This window comes from Salmo salar, chromosome ssa28 (assembly GCF_905237065.1).
Source record: "Salmo salar chromosome ssa28, Ssal_v3.1, whole genome shotgun sequence".
Classification (NCBI taxonomy): domain Eukaryota; kingdom Metazoa; phylum Chordata; class Actinopteri; order Salmoniformes; family Salmonidae; genus Salmo; species Salmo salar.
The window spans coordinates 40,881,535-40,889,193 of NC_059469.1; positions in this window are offsets into that span (position 1 = coordinate 40,881,535).

Sequence of the window (7,659 nt, forward strand, 5' to 3'; positions counted from 1 at the left end):
AAGATCGAATCCCCGAACTGACAAGGTTAAAATCTGTCGATCTGCCCCTGAACAAGGCAGTTAACCCACTGTTCCTAGGCCGTCATTGAAAATAAGATTTTGCTCTTAACTGACTTGACTAGTTAAATAAGATTCAAAAATGAAGGCTGTTCTGAGCGCAAAAGGTGTCGCAACTCAATATTAGGAAGGTGTTCCTAATGTTTTGTACACTCAGTTACACACTGGAGTTGAATGTTTCTGAGTGGCCTAGTTACAGTTTTGACTTAAATCGGCAAGACTTGAAAATGGCTGTCTAGCAATGATCAACAACCAACCTGACAGAGCTAGAATAATTTGTAAAATAATAAAGTGCAAATATTGTACAATCCAGGTGTGCGAAGCTCTGAGAGACTTACCCAGAAAGACTCACAGCTGTAATTGCTGCCGAAGGTGATTCTACCATGTATTGACTCAGGGAGGTTGAATACGTTTTCACTTTGTCATTCTAAACTATATACTGGAGGCTGAGACAGGAGGGATCAGGAGACACTGTGGCCCCATCCGATGATACCCCCGGACAGGGCCAAACAGGTAGGATATAACCCCACCCACTTTGCCAAAGCACAGCCCCCACACCACTAGAGGGATGTCTCCAACCACCAACTTACCGTCCTAAGACAAGGCCGAGTATAGCCCACAAAGATCTCCGCCACGGCACAACCCAAGGGGGGGGCGCCAACCCAGACAGGAAGACCACGTCAGTGACTCAGCCCACTCAAGTGACGCACCCCTCCCATAGACGGCATGGAAGAACACCAGTAGGCCAGTGACTCAGCCCCTGTAAAAGGGTTAGAGGCAGAGAATCCCAGTGGAGAGAGGAGAACCGGCAAGGCAGAGACAGCAAGGGCGGTTCGTTGCTCCAGCCTTTCCGTTCACCTTCACACTCCTGGGCCAGACTATACTTAATCATAGGACCTACTGAAGAGATGTGTCTTCAGTAAAGACTTAAATGGACTGTACTGCATAGTGATAATGGACTGTACTGCATAGTGATAATGGACTGTACTGCATAGTGATAATGGACTGTACTGCATAGTGATAATGGACTGTACTGCATAGGGATGATGGACTGTAATGCATAGTGATGATGGACTCTCATAGTGATAATGGACTCTCATAGTGATAATGGACTGTACTGCATAGGGATGATGGACTGTACTGCATAGTGATAATGGACTGTACTGCATAGTGATAATGGACTGTACTGCATAGTGATAATGGACTGTACTGCATAGGGATGATGGACTGTAATGCATAGTGATGATGGACTGTACTGCATAGTGATAATGGACTGTACTGCATAGGGATGATGGACTGTAATGCATAGTGATGATGGACTCTCATAGTGATAATGGACTCTCATAGTGATAATGGACTGTACTGCATAGGGATGATGGACTGTACTGCATAGTGATAATGGACTGTACTGCATAGTGATAATGGACTGTACTGCATAGTGATAATGGACTGTACTGCATAGGGATGATGGACTGTAATGCATAGTGATGATGGACTCTCATAGTGATAATGGACTCTCATAGTGATAATGGACTGTACTGCATAGGGATGATGGACTGTACTGCATAGTGATGATGGACTCTCATAGTGATAATGGACTGTACTGCATAGTGATAATGGACTGAACTGCATAGTGATAATGGACTGTACTGCATAGTGATAATGGACTGTACTGCATAGTGATGATGGACTCTCATTGTGATAATGGACTGTACTGCATAGTGATAATGGACTGTACTGCATAGTGATGATGGACTCTCATAGTGATAATGGACTGTACTGCATAGTGATAATGGACTGAACTGCATAGTGATAATGGACTGTACTGCATAGTGATAATGGACTGTACTGCATAGTGATGATGGACTCTCATAGTGATAATGGACTGGACTCTCATAGTGATAATGGACTGTACTGCATAGTGATAATGGACTGTACTGCATAGTGATGATGGACTGTACTGCATAGGGATGATGGACTGTACTGCATAGTGATGATGGACTGTACTGCATTGTGATGATGGACCCTCATAGTGATAATGGACTGTACTGCATAGTGATAATGGACTGTACTGCATAGTGATAATGGACTGTACTGCATAGTGATGATGGACTGTACTGCATAGGGATGATGGACTGTACTGCATAGTGATGATGGACTGTACTGCATTGTGATGATGGACCCTCATAGTGATAATGGACTGTACTGCATAGTGATAATGGACTGTACTGCATAGTGATAATGGACTGTACTGCATAGTGGACTGTGATTACAGCTGTGAGTCTTACTGGGTTAGTCTCTAACAGCGATTACAGCTGTGAGTCTTACTGGGTTAGTCTCCAACAGCGATTACAGCTGTGAGTCTTACTGGGAGGGAGGGAGGGAGGGAGGGAGGGAGGGGGAGGCAGTGCATTGTATAATGCGACTAATGATCCATTTATTAAAGTGGCCAGTGATTGGGTCTCAGTGTAGGCAGCAGCCTCTTTGTGTTAGTGATGGCTGTTTAACAGTCTGATGGCCTTGAGATAGAAGCTGTTTTTCAGTCTCTCGGTCCCAGCTTTGATGCCCCTGTACTGACCTCGCCTTCTGGATGATAGCGGGGTGAACAGGCAGTGGCTCGGGTGGTTGTTGTCCTTGATGATCTTTTTGGCCTTCCTGTGACATCGGGTGCTGTAGGTGTCATGGAGGGCAGGTAGGTTGCCCATGGTACAGCCCGACAGGATGCTTTCGATTGTGCATCTGTAAAAGTTTGTGAGTGTTTTAGATGACAAGCCAAATTTCTTCAGCCTCCTGAGGTTGAAGAGGCGCTGCTCCTTAAAGTTTGCAGTTGTCTAGAAAACACTATTTTACTGCAAACATTTTTTTTTTACAAAAAACATTCCCCTTAACCTTAACCTTAACCTTAACCTTACCCCAGGATACTTCAACTGATGACTATCTGGGAGAACGAAGAACTCTGCAGAAACTCGGTTGCTGCATGAATCTGTTAAATTTATTGACAGGACAAGTAAACAATCGGCTCAAATGATTTTGAGACTAAAGCTGAAATTAGGGGAAAAAGATGTCCCTGGAACGCTGCTACAGCGATAGTCTCCTCAACGTCACTCATAAGCCGTCAAAAGAGAGACTGATAGAGCCGCCTTCTCACCAAAAAAGACACGTGAGGAATCTGCTACGGTTTGTATTTCCACTGAATACAACCTGTCTACAGAGCAGTTAATAAAAAGCGTGATCCTCAAACACTGGCACATTCTTCAGAGTGACCCCCTCACTCAGACTTTGAATCTAACCCTTCCTTGATATGCTTTTTGAAGGGGGCGCAACATCAGCGATGGCCTCATGCACAGTGTCCCTAATCCTGCACCTGCGCCCACTACCTGGCTGCCAGGTCCTCCTAATGGGTTCTACCATTGTTCTAACTCAAGTGAGGAACGTTTTGGGGATTTTTAAGTCCCTCAGTCGAGTAACTGATTCCTCAGTTTTTGATTCGCTGGGCTGAAGCGCGTTTGGGTACACCTTCTCTATACCTTCCGTATACCTTCTTTATACCTTCTGTATACCTTCTCTATACCTTCTGTATGCCTTCCGTATACCTTCTCTATTCCTGTATACCTTCTCTAAACCTTCTCTATACCTTCTCTATTCCTGTATACCTTCTCTAAACCTTCTCTATACCTTCTGTATACCTTCTCTAAACCTTCTCTATACCTTCTATACCTTATCTAAACCTGTATAACTTCTCTAAACCTTCTCTATACCTTCTGTATACCTTCTCTATACCTGTATACCTTCTCTATACCTGTATACCTTCTCTAAACCTTCTCTCTACCTGTATACCTTCTCTATACCTTCTCTATACCTGTATAACTTCTCTAAACCTTCTCTATACCTTCTCTATACCTGTATAACTTCTCTAAACCTTCTCTATACCTTCTCTATACCTGTATACCTTCTCTAAACCTTCTCTATACCTTCTATACCTTCTCTATACCTTCTCTATACCTTCTCTAAACCTTCTTTCCATATTTCTTTACCCTTTAGTGTGTGTACTTTACTGTATTTATACTTGGGATATCACTTTTCAACAGGAAAGGTTTAAAAAGAATCTCTGAAGGACGTGTTTAAACTATACTGGCTTTGTCACATTTATATAAATGAACTGCAACTATACGCTATTTCCTATAAAGGGACCACAGACCACTTGGGTTTCCATTTCCTTTCATTCATGTTCATCCTGCTAGGAGATGAATACAAAGCCTGCAATTCATTTATACATTTTATTTTTCAAATAAGTAATTCCAGTGATTTGTACAGCTGCACGTCTATACACCCAAACCTCTACACAATATGTGCATTTAGTAACACACCCATAATCTATACACAGGATGCGTCCCAAATAGGACCGGATTCCATATATAGTGCACTGCTTTTGACCAGGGCCAATGGGCCCTTGTCGATGGGCCCTGGTCAAAAGCAGTGCGCGACGTGGCGAATAGGGTTCCATTTGAAAGTAGTGCACTACGTGGCGAATAGGGTTCCATTTGAAAGTAGTGCACTACGTGGCGAATAGGGTTCCATTTGAAAGTAGTGCGCGACGTGGCGAATAGGGTTCCATTTGAAAGTAGTGCACTACGTGGCGAATAGGGTTCCATTTGGAAGTAGTGCACTACGTGGCGAATAGGGTTCCATTTGGAAGTAGTGCGCTACGTGGCGAATAGGGTTCCATTTGGAAGTAGTGCACTAAGTGGCGAATAGGGTTCCATTTGGAAGTAGTGCACTACGTGGCGAATAGGGTTCCATTTGGAAGTAGTGCACTACGTGGCGAATAGGGTTCCATTTGGAAGTAGTGCACTACGTGGCGAATAGGGTTCCATTTGGAAGTAGTGCGCTACGTGGCGAATAGGGTTCCATTTGGAAGTAGTGCGCTACGTGGCGAATAGGGTTCCATTTGGAAGTAGTGCACTACGTGGCGAATAGGGTTCCATTTGGAAGTAGTGCACTACGTGGCGAATAGGGTTCCATTTGGAACGAAGACAGTAAAAAGAGCCAACATTTTTTATCACAAGATTTCTCAGTTAATAATATAAATAAATCCATGTAAATTTCACGTTTGAGACATGAAATCCATGGCAGGAATCCCAAAATTGCACTGTATTCCTTACATATAGTGCACTACTTTTGACCAGGGTCCATCGACCAGGGCCCATCGACCAGGGCCCATCGACCAGGGCCCTCCCTCCCTCCCTGGTCGAAAGTAAAGCACTATGGATAAGAGTAACATTAGGCACAGAGACCATGTTTAATGTTCAGATTAGGCACCACCTTGGAACTGAGGTCTGGGGGATTTAGAGACCCTGAGAAACGGCTCAGGTCACTAAGACAGAAAAACACTCAGCATAGTTCTACTAAAACAAAGTGAGTTAAATGTACTATCTGGTTTCAGTGATAGGAACGGTGTAGCCTGAGTACCAGTCTATGCCGTCATGCCACTGACAGCGTGTGGCATAGAGTGACATGATGACACAGACTGTTATGCAGGCTAGGAAATGTGCATGATACCTACAACAAACCCCTACTACTGTAAAATACAGAGAACCAAATTCAACTACGATAGTGTCGCAAAATTCCGCTTAATGTCCCCAAAGTTCCAGATTACCCAGAAATCCTGGGTGGAAGAATCTGGATTTCCAGCCTATTTTTTTTTTTCTTGATTCCATGAATTATCCAACTGGGACTTGTGGGTAACCTGAGGATTTGGGGAAAGTTTACATAACGTGAAGTGTAATACTGAGAGAGAAGTAACAATAATCATTATTTATTATTATTACCCATTACTTCTACTTTGCACTTTCTTCTACTACAAATCTACCATTCCAGTGTTTTTCTTGCTATATTGTATTTACTTTGCCACCATGGCCTATTTATTGCCTTTACCTCCCTTATCTCACCTCATTAGCTCACATTGTATATAGACTTATTTTTCTACTGTATTATTGACTGTATGTTTGTTTATTCCATGTGTAACTCTGTGTTGTTGTATGTTTCAAACTGCTTTGCTTTATCTTGGCCAGGTCACAATTGTAAATGAGAACTTGTTCTCAACTTGCCTACCTGGTTAAATAAAGGGTTAGGGTTATAATATATAAATACCTGGTTAAATAAAGGTGAAATTAAAATAAATAAAATAATAACACATTTTCTAAACGGTTTAAACCTAATATCTCCAGTCGGCAGCACTACACACCATGATGTTGTCATGCTCAGTGCTGTGCCACAGGTATATCAAAGTAATAATAAATACAACTAATAATAATTTAAACATAAAAAAAATGCTAATAATAAATAAGTAACTATCATCATGAAAAGGATACATTTGACATATTGTGGTTTTTAAAAACAGAATTAAAAGTCTGTGGGTTGAGATTTTCTTAGAGAATAGGCCTCCTACCAGGGTTGGGGTGAATTCCATTTCAGTCAATTAAGGAAGTACACTGACATTTTAATTCCAATTCTAATTCTCTTCATTGCTTTTCATTGAGGAAAATGTGGATTTGGAATTTGGTTAACTTTGTGAATTGACTGGAATTGATCCCAACCCTGCCACCCACAGACGTTGGCACTAATGACCGACACACTAAATGACTGTACTGTACACTCCAGCAGAAGCACAAATGGTACCCTATTCCCTAAAGAGTGCACTACTTTTGACCAGAGGCTTATGGGAACTATATCACAGGGATGTTATAGCCTGAAACAAAATAAACACTGTTCCTACAGAAACTGTCTCAGTGGCTGATCAAAGGCAGTGCACTATATAGGCAATAGGGTTCCATTTAGGACATATCCACCCTGTAGGAGGCAGAGGCGGCTGTAGGGTTGCAAAATTCCCTTAACTTTCCCCAAGTTCCCAGGTTTTCCAGAAATCCCGGTTAGAAGATTCCAAAAATCAGCAGGAAATCCAGAATCCTGCTACCAGGATTTCTGGAAGAACTAGGGATTTTGGGAAATGTAAGGTCATTTTACAATCCTAAACTCGAATGGAGCAAAACAGAGTGACACGCAGGCCTCTGGGTTGGCTGGATGGTATAAAGCCTTTCACAACAATGTATTCATTCACTTAGGACAGACAGGCAAAATACATTTAAAATGATACAGGCTCAGGAAACACATTTTGCTCTTATACTTACCTAAAAATAAAGAAATAAACAACATAAGACATTAAAGGGGACCCTGGGGGACACCAGTAGAGAGACATTAAAGGGGACCTAGTGTCGAGCCCTGGGGGACACCAGTAGAGAGACATTAACCTGTTGGGGTTAGGGGGCAGTATTGACACGGCCGGATAAAAAACGTACCCGATTTAATCTGGTTACTACTCCTGCCCAGTAACTAGAATATGCATATAATTATTGGCTTTGGATAGAAAACACCCTAAAGTTTCTAAAACTGTTTGAATGGTGTCTGTGAGTATAACAGAACTCATATGGCAGTCAAAAACCTGAGAAGATTCCATACAGGAAGTGGCCTGTCTGACAAGTTGTTGTTCATCTTGGCTCTTTTTATTGAAGACTGAGGATCTTTGCTGTAACGTGACACTTCCTA